The sequence below is a fragment of the Chlorocebus sabaeus genome, chromosome 20 (genome assembly GCF_047675955.1).
Source record: "Chlorocebus sabaeus isolate Y175 chromosome 20, mChlSab1.0.hap1, whole genome shotgun sequence".
Classification (NCBI taxonomy): domain Eukaryota; kingdom Metazoa; phylum Chordata; class Mammalia; order Primates; family Cercopithecidae; genus Chlorocebus; species Chlorocebus sabaeus.
Genome location: NC_132923.1, coordinates 4,198,235 through 4,215,562, shown reverse-complemented (window position 1 = coordinate 4,215,562; position 17,328 = coordinate 4,198,235). Strand labels below are relative to the sequence as shown.

General features: G+C 38.1%; 1 protein-coding gene and 1 pseudogene across 7 annotated transcripts in view; both read right to left on the bottom strand.

The window, feature by feature from the left end:
* The window catches only part of AIM2 (absent in melanoma 2), a 137,589-nt gene that overhangs the window by 24,903 nt on the left and 95,358 nt on the right, over positions 1-17,328 (bottom strand). The window contains exon 1 of one of the 7 annotated variants that reach the window (XR_005240274.2): positions 2,548-3,708. The exons of 5 other annotated variants lie outside the window; for them this stretch is intronic. The gene's annotated coding sequence lies outside the window, so the exon portion shown is untranslated. Of the gene's footprint in view, positions 1-2,547; positions 3,710-17,328 lie in introns of those variants that run through there. One more of the 7 variants, XM_007976584.3, reaches the window with a different exon arrangement.
* Positions 7,024-8,580, bottom strand: LOC140709434 (cell cycle checkpoint protein RAD1-like; annotated as a pseudogene).

Here is a 17,328-nt window from a genome sequence, read left to right as displayed (position 1 = left end):
AAACAACAACAAAAAAAACACAACAAAAAGGAAACAGGATACATTTTCCTTTTATTTTTAAAATAGATTTATCGAGGCATAACTGGCATACAACACAGTGCATATATTGGAAGTATACAATCTGATAAATTTTGGCACATACATATACCTGATGAAGTGCAATTAATCAATTTGTTCTTTCATGGATCATGCTTTCACTGTCTTATTTAAGAAATCTTTTCCAATCTCAAGATGAGAAGATTTTATGTCTTCCTCTAAAAATATTATGGTTTAATCATTTTATTTGGGTGTATGTACTGTTTTGAGTTATTTTGGATATAGTATAAGCAATGACTCAAAGTTCATTTATTTTTCATATGAATATGAAATTTCACAGAACCGTATATTAAAAAGACTATCCTTTTTAACGATTTTTTTTACTTTTGCAAAAATCAGTTGTCCAAATATGAGTGAGTCTATTTCTGGATTCTTTATTCTGTCCATCAACCTATTTTTGTATCTTGTTGCCAAAATCACATTGTAGTAATATAGTTGTTTATGTATAGTACCCAAAATAATACACAAAACATTATAAATAATAATTCAAAAGTTTATAACTATAAGATTAATATGCAGAAATGCATTCCTTTATTCTAGCACCACTCCAAGAGTGAAAAAAATCACGTAAAAAAGTAATTTCCAATAGCAACAAAACTACAAAGTACATAAGAACATCTAATACAATATATTTAAGAGTTTTAAAGGGAACCTTATAAAACTTCATTGGGAGATTTAAAAGACCTACTTAAGTGGGTGTATGTGTGATATTTTAAATGGGAAAACTTGATAAAATGAAGACAGTAATGTTGTCAAATTAATCTATAAACTCCCATCCAAAATCTCAAAGGGTTTTTCATAGAACTTATCAGAATGATCTTAAAACCTAAATGAAAAAAAATAAAGACAAAAACCTGCAAAACATGTTGAATTGTTTATTAGGATGTAGTATCCCTACTACTAGGTATCAATACTTACTACAAATGTATAATAATTAAATCGATATGGCAGTGGCATAGAGAAAAATGAACTAATAAATAGAGTGTGGAAACAGGACCACATGTAAGTTAAAGCATGGTACATAATCAAAGTGGCATCAAAAATCACAAGGAAAGAATGGCCAACTATAAAAAGTATTTAGGCAAATGATAATATTCGGGGAATGATATATTTGGCCTTTCTCTTATATCATACACAAATATATATCTGGCTGGATTAATTATCTAAACAGAATAGTAATGATGTTGAATAAAACACAGAATTTCTCAATACATTGAAGTAGGAGGTGGTTTCTTAAACACGGCACAAAAAGGACAAGCCAGGAAAAAAAAAAAAACAAACTTTGTCAAACGTGATTGCATGCATATTCTTAATTTCTTTGTAGGAAACATACACACACGTGCACACACACACACTAAACAAAGTGATTATATAAGGCAAAAACTGGGCAGATACCTGAAATATATATATATAATATATATATATACATATATATATATATATATATATATATAGCTAATAGAAGTTTTGCTTTTGGAATACATGGAGAACCATGTATCACTAAGAAAACAATAAACTGTCTATTTGAAAAGTGTGCAAAAGATGTGAATGAGCAATTTGCTCAAGTATCCAATAAACATAAAAAAGACGTTTGACATTATTAGCAATTAATGAGTTCCAGAGCAGCAACATATAAAGTGGAAGAAATAAGCCGAGGAACAGGAAAAGATGTTTATGAGCTGAAAATAACTGATTGTGAATTTTAGGGAAGCTTGAATACCCCCATCAGTAGAGTCAATGTTAATAAATTCTAAACTATCACTGTTAATGGCCTCATAATGTTTTTCCTTATATGCTGGTAAGGGCTGGACAAACTCTACTTATACATGTAGAGTTCATGAGTGAAAATTAAAACTATTATCAGGACCATTTTCAAAATAAGAAATACATTAAAAATATTTGTAATGATAAAGCCATCCAAATGCCCCCGTCCTACTGATGAAAGCAAGGAAGGACACTACTTTGCTGAATATCTACAATCAGCTTGGCATGATTCCTGCTTTCCTACTTGTCTATAAGAAACTAATCTTCCTATAAGCCTCTTATATAATAACAATCACATTTTAATCACATTTTAATAAGATTGACTCATCATTTTCTCTGAAGTTATGTTGTCTTATAAATGAAAAACTTGCATTTTACTTCATAATATCTGTTAACTTAAAAAATGCTTGTATTTGCTATTGGCATAAAAGTCAGTCTTACAAACAGGCTGATAGATAAACCCCAACGGGATCTGAAGCTTAAGGAACACCGGCTCAGAGACACCAGAGGACATGGCTAAAGTGAGTAAAAGATAAATGAACCCATCCTTTCAGAGCTCATGTCCATTTTCCCAGGTTCAAGTTCTCAGAGGGGTGCATAGCATGGCTGGCCTTTCCTCAGTTGTCTTTTTCGGCGGAGAAACGGTTCAGTCTCTCCTCTCTAACCCAGCTCCTCCATGGTGCTTACCTCCTGATCCCTGGGGCGATCAGCAAACCGGGTCTGCCACCTTCTCTTCAGAGAGTTTAACTAACAGAGGGCTCAGGAGAGCATGCCCAAATAACCTACGTGACTTTCAAAGCTACAAAGACTCTGACACTTCTGAACAGCTTCACACGTACCCCTAATAAACACTTCCCGTCACCCGCAGGCCCAGTGTGGGTAGGAGTGACAACTGGAGCTCTCATTGGCTGAGCTGGTTTGGGTTCTCACTAGCAGCCACAGAAGAAAATTTCTATAGAAACTTGTATCTGAGTCATGCCACATAGTTACACTGATTGGAAACAGAAAGTGGCTAGGAAACTGTAAAAAATGACCGAAGATGACTTAGTGATACGCTTTGTGACTAAGGGGCCTGGTGATGACATTTTTTCTGGTATAAACAAGCACACTGATCTCAGAGGGTATCTACAAGCATTGCCAGTATGCCAGTGCAGCTTCTTGTCTTCAAAGCATAAGAGAATCTGGAAATGAGACCAAAGTGAAAGTACAGACATTCTATTGTGGAGCAAAAGCAAGGATACCCTCAAGGGACGAGTGCAGGCACTCAAAGATTGAGTCACAGGCAATGTGGTTCATGTACTACATGAATAAGCACAATGAAGGTGTGGGGTACTCTATGATAAAGAGGAAGGCTTTTCTGGGAAATGGGCGGGCAATTCCCGGAATCGGGGTGCTACCCTTTTCTTGACTAAAGATGGTTAATCCAGAACTGTCATGGCGTCAGGTGCATGATGGGATTGGGAATTCCCCCATGGAAGTTTTATGATATTAAGGGCACAATGAAGCTAAGGGTCAGCAGTCAGCCAAGTTTTCGACCATCTTGGCTTTAACCAGTTGCAGCCGGTTTCTTCTGTGTTACATTCTCATCTGTGCCTAAGTAGGAAGTCTGCAATCTGTCTTCGTTGTCATAGCCTGTTGTAACAGTTCCCGTCTACTAGTGGGGCAATCCCTCTGCTAACCATTTTGACCCCATTTTTATTGCTTGTAGCCACATGCAAGTAATCGTGCCTCATTCCCTCACTGACTGCTTGCCTCAAAAGCATATATACAGTCTTTCTTCCTAACCAGGCTCCTAACCCTAAACTCAGAGCTTGAGGGCTTGATTCTAGTCTGCAATGTACTTGAGGTTTTCCTTTTTTATTCATTGAATTAACAATTATGCACTGAACATCTAAAATGATGTATTAGATTCTGAGAACATAAAAGTTAGTAAGACAAAGTTCCAGATGTTCAGCGGCTCTGCCAAGTCATGGAAACAGACATGTAATTTAATAATCACAATAGGACATAATGATAAGTGTTATAATTAAAGCATGCTCAAGATGCAATGGGAGCAGAGGGAGAGCACCTAACCATGCCCACGTAATCAACCCAGAGCTGCAGGACCTCCTTCACTTTCTGCTGCAAGGCTTGTTTCTACACTTTTGCCAGCTGTCAGCTCAAATAGCACCTTATCTGTGGGGCTTCTCTGACCAGCATGTTCTCTACCTCTTCCCCGCATTATTTTTTCCCACACATGTTACTGACCACCATCTGACATACTGCATATGTCATTTGTTTGTTTATTCTCTGGCTCATGCTCCTAAAATGTAACGCACATGAGGGAAGAGATTTCTGCCCACTGGCTCACTGCATCCACTTCACCTGACACAGTGCCAGGCATAAAGTGTTCAAAAAAATATTTGTTGCATGAGTGAGTGGATCACACAAGGCAAAAGAACACCAAAGAGAACAATATGTAAGAATTAAAAAGCCTGCGAAGTGTATGAATTTGGTAACCTACTGAGTAAATGAGAGAATGCTCCCTGTTGAGGGAGAACCCAACAAGCACCACCCCAGAAAGGCATAGTGATTTGAGGCTTCAAGTCCTGTAAAAGGTGAGTTAAGTGATTAAACTGGGGAGTGGTCTCAATGAGGAGCAGGTACACTGCTGCACCCAGGGCAGACAGACAAGTGCTCATCCTTCAGCTTTGTTTTACCAAGAAATTTGATCAGAGAGATACCCGACTGGGTGACAAGACACAGAAAGGAAAGGAAGCAACTGTGCTGAAAAGGGAAGTTTGTTAATAGTCTCACAGAGAAAAGTGGGATCCCCAAGCCCTTTCCCCACTGACTCCTAGAGTACTGACAGCAAGGTTTACACCATAAGCAGAAGACTGGAGGATCCCACTGTAGCGACTGGCCCAAGAGGGGAAAAACGCCCACTGTTACTGACATTTTGAGTTTTTCCAGCATGAAGACTCAGGCCCTTTCGTGCTAATCCTATAATTAAACTAACTCACAAATAAACCAGGCCAACACAAAAAGAATTCAATTCAGTTTTGTGTATATATGTATAGACATTTCTTTCTTAAATATGAGTAAACAGATATAAATAACATTCAGAAAAGCCTCCAACTTAAAAACAAAAACAAAAACAGAAAACAAATCAGAAGAAGGAACTTAAACAAGGACAAAGCAGAGGGTAGAAGAAGAAATATATATGGTTGAGAGATAAGAAAAGACACTGCATCCACGAAACAAAAAGACAGTGCTAATACTTGTAAAAAATGAACAAATTAACAGGAGAGATTTTATAAATATATTTTCCAAATGTGATAGCAGAAAAGTTTTAAAGCTAATAGGGTGATAAAGTTGAAGAGCTCTTTCTAAAAGTATACCTAGAAAACAATAAAATGGAAAAACAGAAGAGAAAAGATAAGAGATATACAGGTTTATGTCAGGATGAATAATAACCAGCTAATAAGCATTTAAACAAGAGTGAGTGGAGAAAAAAGAAAGTTATCAAATAAATATCGAATGTGATGAATGAGAAAGAACACACACAAAAGCATGTCATTTCGCTTTTTTTTTTTTCCAGTTTTTTCTTTTTTTTTTTTTTAGAAGACTTTATTTTTTAAATCAGTTTTAGGCTCACAGTAAAAGTGAGCTGCAGGCACAGGTTTCCATATACCCCTTTCCCTCACACATGCACAGCCTCCCCATTATCAACGTTCCCACCAGGGTAGACCCTGCATGGACACATCATTATCACCCAGACTCCACAGTTTACATTAGGGTACACCTGGTGTTGTACATTCTGTAGGTTTGGAGAAATGTATAATGGGTATCCATCATTATAGTATCATACAGGGTGGTTTCACTGCCCTAAAATCCTCTGTGCTCTGTCTAGTCATCTCTCCCCACAAATCCTAGCAACCACCCACTGATCTTTTTACTGTCTCCATAGTATTGCTGTTTCCAGAATTTCATATAGTTGAAGTCATACAGTATATCGCCTTTTCAGACTTTCACTTAGTAATCTGCATTTAAGATTCCTCCATGGGTGTTCATGGCTTTGATGGCTCATTTCTTTTTAGCATTAAAAAATATTCCATTGTCTCCATTTCTCTCAGTTTATCCATTCATATACTGAAGAACATGTTAGTTGCTTCCAAGTTTTTGCAACTATGAATAAACCATAAATATCTGTGTGCATGTTTTTATGTGGACTTAATTTTTCAACTTTGGGTAAATATCAAGGAATTCAATTGCTGTACTGTATAATAAGATATAATAAGAGTATGTTTAGTCTTGTAAGAAACCACTAACTGGTTTTTTATACATTGATTTGGTCAAAAAATGTTTATGGGCAAACGGAAGGTATCTAATAAGTACTGCATTGAACAGTTTTAAGAATAAGGAGAAAATCTATGACTCTGAAGACTTTTATAACTTGTCCACAGATTTCTTAAAAAGGTATGCTTTAGAAATAGATCATATAAAGAATTGTTCAGACTTGTTTAGTGATGCCTCAATTTCAGAACTTTTGTAAAGAAATCACAAGTAAAAGCAAACACCTCAAGGCAATTAAATGTTAATTTTAAAAAATGTATCTAAACAGTGATTTCCACACTTTAGCATGCATCAGAATTTCCTGGGGGAAGCTTGTGAAAATGCAGATTTTAGGCCTCACCCCCAGCATTTCTGACAAGTTCCTAGGTGATTCTGATGCTGTTGGTCTTGGCACAACACTTAGAGAACCACTGCTTTAATATCTAATCTCTGGCATTTAAACTAATAAGCAATGTCCATATGCCTTTGCATTTTCTAATAGTAAATAAACAAAAGAACAGTTCTGATATGCCTTCAATAAAAATCTTTAAATCTTTAGACTCTTGAAATGTTCTACTTAAATGGAATAGAACCTATAACTTATTCATCTTGGCTCACAATGATTCCCATGAGTTCAAAAGACAGAGCCACAGGACAGTCTAATACCAGATAATCTATGACATCATGAAAGCATTTGTTCACAAAATACATAGCTATTAGGGTACAGGGACGACCTTGCTTTTATCTTCTCCGTGCATCTTCTCTATAGAAAATTCAATAAGAAATTATGAAGATTTTTATACTCAGAATGAGAACTCAACTTATCATGAATGTACACATAAACATCACAATGAACCATCATACTCAAGCCTCAGATTCAGGAACTTCTTAATCAGGGCAACAGTAATATTCCATAAAACATATTTGCCCCTATTCATTCTAATCACATACTATAATGAAAGAAATCCTGTTATTTGTGTGAATAAAATACCTTGCAAGATAGGACTAATGTCTTTGTAAAGGGTATCAGCAAATAAATCAAATCTGTTGACCTGGGTCTGATTATAATGAAATGCTTGCATCAAATAAAAATCTTTGGAAGTCAAGTTGCAAACTTTCTAAATTTCCAAAAGTAGATAACCTGAAATAATGCTTGTCAGGAGACATGATAATCTGTAGGACCTCAGTCATCACATCCAATTTGGGAAATGCTTCAGAGCCCCACTGACTGCAGAATAATTTTATTAATAACATTGGTACCGCAGAAGTCAAAATCCAGAGGCTCCTCAGGCTCTCGAGTATTGATTTGCAGACTGTCACCATTCCTCCTTCTTCCAAAAATAGCATCTAAGGGTCACCATAACCTTGGTAATATATTCAAAGTGCAGTTAAAATCCCTGGCATAGGATTTGATCCAAAAATAAACAGTCTAAAAGGACAATTAAGTTAATTTTAAAAGTAGCAGACTCTTCCTGACATGTAAACTCTTAAAATACTCCAGCCTTTGCAGCCTAGACACTAGAGAGCCCTTCCTAGCCAAGTCCCTGGAGAAGTAAGCTCTAGCTCCCTGAAAACAGGAGGAAGTGGAGCAGCTCCTGCCACTCTTAATTTTTGTTTTCAATTTCATTGATTTCGGCTCTAATTTTTTAAAACTGTATTTTCTTATGCTTACTTTGCATTTAATTTACTCTTATTTTTCTAGTTTCCTAATATGGGAGCTTAGATTATTGATTTTTTAGGTCTTTCTTTTTTTTCTAGCAACATGCTTTTAAAATTACAAAACACCAAGGAGAGAGAAGATCCTAAAAGCTTCCTGAGAAAGAATAGATCATATCTGAGGATTAGGAATAAGAATAGAATTGGCATTCCTGACAGCCATACTAGAAGCTAGAAGAGAGTGGAGCAATTCCTTTAACATTTGAGGAAAACAATTTTCAGCCTAGTCTTCTATACCTAGCTGATAATTATAATTACATATACATGTAAGGAAGGAACAAAATTATTCAGGAATCTCCATGTCTTAGTTTGTTTGGGCCTCTATAACAAAAATACTATAGACTAAGTGGCTCACAAACAACAATTTATATACACATTTATTTCTCACAATTCTGGAGGCTGCGAAGTCCAAGATCAACATACCAGCATATTCAGTATCTGGTGAAGACTTGCTTCCTGGTTCACAGGCAGCCATCTTTTTTCTTTTCTTTCTCTCTTACTTTTTTTTAGAGGCGAGGTCTTGCCATGTTGCCAAAGCTGGGCTCTAACTCCTGGACAGCAGGTGTGCGCTACCACACCTACCAAGATGATGGCTTTTTGCTGTGTCCTCACACGGCAGAAGAGATGAAAGTGCTCCCTGGGCACTATCCCACGTAGTATAAGAGCACTAATCCTATTCACGAAGTCCATACCCTCAAGATCTAATCACCTCCCCAAAGCCCCACCTCCTAATATCATCACATTAGGGGTTAAGATTTCAACATATGAATTTTGGGGGTAACACAAACATTCAGTCAACAAGGATGATGTCACCCCACGAAAATGGTGACCAGAAGCCCTTGAACTTTGACTTGTACAGAGCTAGACTGAAACTTGTTCAAAGCAGGGGGACAGAAAGCTCAAAAAAGAATATTTCCTAAGGAAAAAGTGTGTGAGATATATGTATAAGTGTTGCAGGTAGTGGGTGGTTGCAGAGAAATTACCTGAATTTATTTTGAGAGAAATTTAACTGTTTTGGATTTCTTAAAATAATTAGCAATAAGCACATCAAGATGGAATAAATTATTAAAGATGTGTCACTGACTTCAGAAAAAAATAAAGATGCATAAAGAAGGAATCTAACCATACTACATGGCTTAACGATTAGTTTTATCTAGAGAGTTATGGTAATTTAAAACACCAAATAGTGATTTAATCAACAATTGTGAAATGACCATATTGGGAAAGTGGGAAGGGAGACAATGCACATGTATTGGTAAGATGTAGGGTTCCAACAATGTAAGAAAAGAGGTGTAAGAAAACCAAATTTGTATCTTCTATTGCAGCAAATCAATAGATAATGGAGTGGCTAAAATTGAAAACTAGGAAGATAACATATTATTATGAAAGGTTAAAAAACGTTGCCTCGAGTGAGTGGGAATTGGGAGTGGGAAGGTATGAGGCAGGGGACTACTCTTTTATTATCATCCTTGTAATATTGTTGAATTTCAATCAATAGTAATATAATAATTGAATGAAAATAAATTTAAAACATAAATAGCTCTATTAAATGCTCACTGAAGTATCTTCCTATTCTAAGGCTCTATATTCTACACCATCCTAAGGATCTATATTCTACACCATTAATCCAAATATGATCTATGACAAAATATAATAATAATTCAGAAATAGAATTCATTACTTCCAGCTAAGTGAATTTGGAAAGGTCCAATTAAAGAAAATAACGCACTTGGACGATTCCTATTAGAAGGAATAAGAGTTTTAACATATGGAAATACAAAGAGTGGAATTCTAGGCCAATGGAATTGAACAGTCAATACTTATGGACCACCTATATATAACCAATTATTGATGCGTTCTCTAGAGTCCCTGATTGCCTCTGGCACAGAGAGCTAACCTTTACCACTCAGCCAGTAAGCCAATAAGTGAGAGGTCTTTTTCACAGGTTATTTCATGTAACCCTACCATTCTATGTGGTAAAAATATTAACTGCAACCCATAAGTGAGGGAACAGAATTTAAAGAAGTTAAGTCATTTGCTCCAGAGTACCCTGCTAGTATGTGGTATAGTCAGAATTTAAACCCAATTATTTTCTAAAATTCCAGTTCTCTTTCCATCACTCTGCCCTGTTTTTGGCATATTTGTACATAATTTATATATTCTATATAATGTGATCAAATGAAAAAAACCCTGGAGAGTCAGGGCCTTCCCTCTTCCAAGCCCTTATTTCTGGTTCTTGCTTACCACATCCTTCCCTTCTCCTTTCACACAGCTCAAAACACAGCTAGACTTTCTATTGGAGAGAAAGCAACTATCTTGAATTGCTCAAGATTCCTACTACAAACAACATAAGCTATTTTTGATAGTTTAAGGAAACAGAAATTTTATTAAAAATATTAAACCCAGGCCAGGCACGGTGCCTTATGCCTGTAATCCCAGCACTTTGGGAGGCCAAGGTGGGGGGATCACTTGAAGCGAGGAGTTCAAGGCCAGCCTGAGCAACAAACAGCGACCTTGTCTCTCCAAAGAATTTTAAAAATTAGCAGGGCGTCGTGACACACACCTGTAGTCCCAATTACTTGGGAGGTTGAGGCAGGAGGATCACTTGATTGTCTAGGAGTTTGAGGCTGCAGTGAGCTGTGATCACACCACTGCACTCCAGCCCGAGTGACAGAGCAAAACCCTGTCTGAAATACACACACACACACACACACCCCTCAGAGATCATTGGAGAATCTGAAGGACTGAAGGAACAAAGTCAAGACTAAATTCACAGAATAAAAGAAAAACAAAAAACAAAACTGTGTTTCCCACACCTTCTCCCTCCACCGACATACACACACACCAAACCAGGCAACAAAACTATTCCGAATAAGTTCACTGTTTCTGTTCCCTAAACATATAATGCCAAGACCTGACTACACTGCAATTGCTCAATCTACAGTACAACTGCCACATCCGTACTTTGCAATTGCTGCTATTGCCTAAAACCCAGATGTCTCTGAAGGCAGCCGCATCAGCAAGATGGAAACTCCATGGAGAGCCAGGTTCTCATGTTGATGACTTCTAAATCAAGCCTCCCTTGAAAGCATCTGACAGGGCAAGCCTAGGTCACCTGTGTCCATCTGGGTTGCAAGAAAAAGAAACTGAGAATTTGACTCCTGTCTTCTGCATTGGGGACATGAGAATTATTACACGTGAATTATTTAAAAGATTCTGGGAAGGCACAAATATGACACACGGCCACTAAAAACTCATTCAAGAGAGATAAGGATTCCAGAATTACTCCCAGATTTCTGGCTCAGGAAAGTAGGTGAATGATAGTGTCATTACAGAGACAGGGAGCACCCAAGGAGGAGCAGGTCAAAGTAAGTGAGGAAAATGTGGGTTTAGCGCTGGAGGTGTTGCGTTTGAAGTGCCCATGAGATATGTAAATGGGGATGTTTAATTGAATATATGAGCCTGGAGCTTAGATGAAAGGTCAGAACTCCAGACAGTAACGTGGGCAGCATCCAAATACAGATGGCAGCCGATACTGCAGAACAGGATGAGACTGTCAGGAGAGGCCACCATGAATGAGAAGGGGGCAGGCCTCCAAGCCACGTAGAGCTCAGACAGCAAGTGATTGGGCTAAAGAGGAAGAGTCAACAAGGAAGACTTACAAAGAAAGGTCAGAGAAGTAGAGAAAAGAAGCCAGACCTGGTGGAGTGCTGGAAGGCAAGGCAAAGAGTATTTCAAGGAAGACGACACTCAGTGGTGTACTGTGTACTTGAGTATTGCTAAGAGAATAGATCTTAAATGTTCTCACACACACACACACACAATATGTGAGGTGGCAGACATGTTTATTAGCTTGATTATAGGATCATTTCACAATGTACACAAATATCAAAACATCACATTGTATACTACAAATACATACAATTTTTATTTGTTGATTATACCTCAATAAAGCTGGCGGTGGAGTGTGAGGGGAAAGAAGGATAGGGCTCAGATATAGCAAGTCCTGTTTCAGATCTAGGAAATATCCAACAGATAATTACTTGCTTCCACCAGATTTTACCCATCATTCTATGATGTTTAATTTGGTTTCCTCTACTTATATTTGATCTCAATGTACTGAAACAGGGAGCAGGTAAAAAGGCAACAAGGGTGAGGCAAAAATATTAATAAAAGCCAGATAATAGATCCTAAAGCTCTTCTAGCTTCTGAACCACTTATCTTTGTCCTCATTGTCAGTATCTCTCCTCTTTCCACCTCGTAAACATGGATGCTTTGTTTGTGACATGAGGCTGTCTCTGCTTTCCTTTTGGCCAGCTCATCAGAGAGCTCTGGGGCCAGGCCTTTCCTGGCCTCCCTCTGCCCACATACACTAGGCTCCAGGAGAATCTGAACATACCTCACTCTCGACTTCATCCTCCTCCCCCATCTGGCTAATTCCTACTCACCTCCCGGTCTTTCTTTATATCTCACTTTCTCCAAAACTATTTTCAAATCCTGCAAGCCCAAGTCTGAGTTAAGTGCTCCTGTTGTTTATTTTTCCATCATCTTCAGGACTTTCCATCACACCAAAAGTGGAAAGAAGTAAACTCACAGGCTTGGCACCATACCTGTACAAGTTAAAATCCCTGCTCCACCAACTTGTGTGGCCTTGAGCAGGTCTCTTAATCTATTGAAGGCTGACAGTCCCTAATCCTAGAAAGTGTTGTGAAAATTAAGAGTTTACACATTTAAAACACTAAGCAAAGTAACTGAAAGATACAAAGAACTCAGTAAACTCTATCCATTATTATTATGACTATCAATGTATTGTTTTATGAGGTCTAATGTCTTGTCTGCCTTTTTCAGTGAAGTGTAAACTCCTTGTGGGCAGAAACTGAATCTGTATAAAATAATTACAAACTTGAATCACCAAGACTCACCACCTTAAAACTCCAAGTGTAGCTTTAAAACTTTGTACTACACATTTTTATTTAAATGCATAATGAAAAATTCAACCTTTCCATATCCTAAATCATTGATTGTCTTAGGACTCTTAAGTACTTTCTCATTCTTACTTCCCTTTTACTGTTAATGGAATCACAACTCTCCCACTGACCTAGGCTCCCAACCCAACAGTCTCTACTTCTTCCCTTTTCCTTGACCCCTACACTACTCAATGTCTTTCATATGGACAATTCTAGTGAAAGGGCTGAGTCAGGGGAGATGGTAAGGATGATGGCAGTCAGGTGAGGTTGCAATAAAAAAAAAAAACAATGATCACCATGGCTGAGACTAAGGTAACATGTAAATGTCAGTGGAAGGAACCATATTTGTGCTGAACTGTGGAAGCATACCTGAAGACAAGGATGGGGGGATCAGGAGGATGATTCTGGTATTTATAGTCCAATTAATATAATTGATTTATATTAATCAATTATTAATAAATTCTTAAGAACCTATGATGCCATCTGTGTGTTATAGAAAGCAATGCCAGGCTTTTCCTTTATTCTAGAAAGTTTTTTTTGTTTGTTTTTTTTTGAGATGGAGTCTTGCTCTGTCACCCAGGCTGGAATGCAGTGGTGCGATCTCAGCTCACTGCAAATTCTGCCTCCTAGGTTTAAGCACTTCTCCTGTCTCAGCCTCCCGAGTAGCTTGGATTACAGGTGCCCACCACCATGCCCAGCTAATTTTTGTATTTTTAGTAGAGATGGGGTTTCACCATGTTGGCCAGGCTGGTCTTGAACTCCTGACCTCAAGTGATCCACCTGCCTCGGCCTCCCAAAGTGCTGGGATTACAGTCGTAAGCCACTGCACCTGGCCAAGTCTATTTTTTAAATGTAATAGTGATAAATGGCAGAGTTTGGTAGATTTCTGCATTGCCAGAGTGATCCTTTGATCCCTAAGTTTTTTGCATAATTAAAAAATTTTCAGTTTATTCTTACTTCTTTCCTGTTTCTCATTTAACAAAGTAGATGAAGGGAAATTACAAAATAGTGGAAAGACTTAACGCAACTGGTGATAAGTTGGGTCTCTAGGTGGAACATCGGTGGACAGAAAAAGAGGAAGAGGCATAGATGAGGCACGGGATAATTTTGATGTTATCAGGCCTGCTTGAGGTCTAAGGGTGATTGAAGTGCCTCTGGAAAATGACTTTGAGGTATGTAACTGTGAGATGTGAGATACAAAAGCTGTGTCTCTGACACTTGGATCCTACATCTTCCTGAACATGTGGCCAAGATGTTTTTTCAATAAAAAAACATGCCTTAGAACCATGAGAGGAAGGAATGCCAGGATTCAGGAGCTGCATGACTCAGCTGGGCCTGATGTTTGCTGCTTCATAATGTCAAGGGCATGACTTACAGCTTCAGTCTGGTTTTCCCTAATTCAATATCAAAACATATGCCCCCACGGAGGCAAATGATGTTCCTCCACCAAGCCCCATCTTCAATGAAACTGCAGTATCTAAATAACTGCAGCTTTTTCTTTCTATGTATTGATATCTGATATGATTTAAATATTTGTCTCCTTCAAAACTCGTGTTGAAATTTAATCCCTGATGTGGTAAGATTGAGAGGTGGAGTCCTGAAGAGGTGATGGGTCATGAGGGCTCTGCTCTCATGAATGGATTAATGGCTTAATGGACTAATAGCTTATGATGGAAGTGGGACTTGTGGCTTTAAAAGAATAGGAAGAGAGACCTAAGCTAGCTCACTAAGCTGCCTGGGGTGATGCTCTCTGCTGCCTGGGAACTCTGCAGAGTCCCCACAAGCAAGAAGGCCCTCACCAGACGGGCTCCTCAACCTTGGACTTCTCAGCCTCCAGAACTGTAAAAAATAAATTTCATTTCATTATAAATTACCCAATTTCAGGTATTCTGTTATAAGCAACACAAAATGGACTGCAACAATGACTAAGAGCAGCTGTGTTCACAGGTATCTCCATTTTCACAGTTTAACTTAGTTTATCACCAAACCCATTACATCTTCCTGCCTTCCTTTATCCTTTATTCAAAGAAAACACTGACAAGTTTCTTAAGAAAACTTGGTTAAGGACTGTCATTTGTATGAGATGGAAAAAGTATCTGTAGCCCAGGAGACCATTTCTGGCATGAGAGACCAGCTGTGAGCCCGGGAGACCATTTCTGGCATGAGAGACCAGCTGTGAGCTTCTGACCTAGGTGCTTACAAGCATTATTTCAATTTAATATTCCAAAAAATCCTGCAAAGTGAGTACTGTTACTATTCTTATTTTATAGATGAGAAAATAGTGGCTTAGCGGTGTCGTGTGAACGGACCAAGGTCATACAATTAGTGAATGGTAGAAATAAGATTTGAACTTCACCTGGCATAACCAAAGCACATCCTCCTAAGCACTACAAAACACTGCCTCCTGGTGGCAAAATGAAAAAGTTCAACTCCATAACCAAAAGGATAAAAACCACAGTAGATCAGGAAATAGAAGCACAGAAAGTAAACATACAGCATGTCACTTGCTTGAAGAAGCCCCTGTGTTGGATTGTTTGTTCAACCCCCTTACCTACAGGCTCCCCTGCTTAGTTTCACTATCTGGTTCTTCCCTAAAAAGTTTCTTTCCTAGTTTCACTCTTTTACTCTCAGGATAGCTGAATGCAAAACAAAACAAGCAAACAAAAGAAAAAAGAAAAAAACCCACAAGATCACTCTGTTTAGTTCTTTAAATTATGTACCAGTCAAACAAAAATGGCCACTCAAAACACGTACCCTGACTCCCAGAATCACATGATCACAAGAATATACACATGGTTTCCTATGACAAAGTTATTCTTCTAGGCTTTCCATAAATCACTGCTCTTTCATCTCTGCCCTGCCTATTCTATTGGTTTTTAGTTTTAGTTCAGTAACTACTTGTTTTCAGTAACTGGACTGAAGGCTGTTACCATCTAGATCCCTCAACCTGGCAACCAAAGTGCCTATTCTCCCAGCTGCTAGAAGTGTTACAGCTGACACCTGACTCTGTGTTCCAGGACTGCCCTATGCTGAAGGGAACTGCCTTCCCCAAAGTTGCATCCTTCTGTGGAGAAAGCCTGAAGCCAAGGATTGGTCTATGAGGAGGTTCAAGGTCACAGCCTTCTTGCCTCACTTAGGCATAACTAGAGGCCATCCCAGTTCTAGGGTTCCCAGGGGAATTGGCTGCAGCCCTCATTACAATTTAACTTCTCCCTCTGCCCAACCCATTTTCCCTCTCTCCTTTATAGGTGTTCCCAAGAGCACCCTCTAATAAACTTCTGGCAGGCAAATCTAACAGTCTGTTTCTTGGGGACCCAACATAAGATGACATTTCAACTCTTAACTTCAGTCATATTCACAATTACTGTCACTTTAAATAAAGTGCAGGAATGCAGTGTAAAGATACATACACCAGAAAAGGATGTGAGTATAATGTGCAAAAATATACCACAAGGTAAAAATAATACATGAATTTAAAGTCTATGAATCAGTCTCTCTCGCATGCTGCTAGAAAGTGTGTGATTGCTTCACATTTCATAATTTTGTCATTGTAATTGTCACCATGCCACTAAAATTCCATGCCTTTCAATGTTGTTTTTGTTTTTATCTCTAAATAAAAATGTTTAATTAAATGTCTTCTATGGACACTTCAGACCAAGTCCAAAACTTTACCTTAAGGTGAAAACTCTTACTATCTTTCCTACAAGGTTGCGTTTGGGAGGTTATTTGTTTGTCTTTTATTTTTTACCATGAGCTGTTTGTCTAGTCTACTGACATGGTAACTGAAGACACAGATCCCTCTGTCAGAGTCAGCATCAAACATGTGTAAGGCATGGTTTGACTCTAGGAAACCATCAGGGAAATAATTTTTGATCATTCTTTGAGTTAAAAATTGTCTTTCACATTGATGCTAAAGACTTTCCCTAAGCAACCTCTACCACATTAGCATAAAATGTGTGAGTTTCAAAGATTCCACCTCAAATGGCTCCCTTGTGTTCAGCACCATCATTCCCTCCTGGTATTCTTCTTCCTGTGTAACTTCCTATTGGCCTCTCTTCTCTTTCAGTCTCTTACTGAAATGGAAATATGAGAATTAAGGGGCAGGCTGTATGTGGGAAAGATGAATCACCATTAAAGGAGAAACCGCAATCCTAATGCTAGACTTGTAGAAATTGGCTTGTAAGGTCCTGAGAATGGTAAAAATAATTAATAAAAATAACTTTAAATGTTACTTAATAATGTAACAGATAATACAGCTAGAAAAGAGAATTATGGGATAAAGGTTACATTTTTTATATTGAGCCATTCTTGGTCTTATAAGTATAGAAGACAGAAAAGCTTGTCTCCAATCCTATTAATTCCTTAAAGCCATGTGTGGCATTACAACCACTGAAAAATGCTGGGTAGAGTCAGTCCACAATGACATACTTGTCACCACGTGCTTTGGCAGGCTCTGCCTTTCCCTTTACTT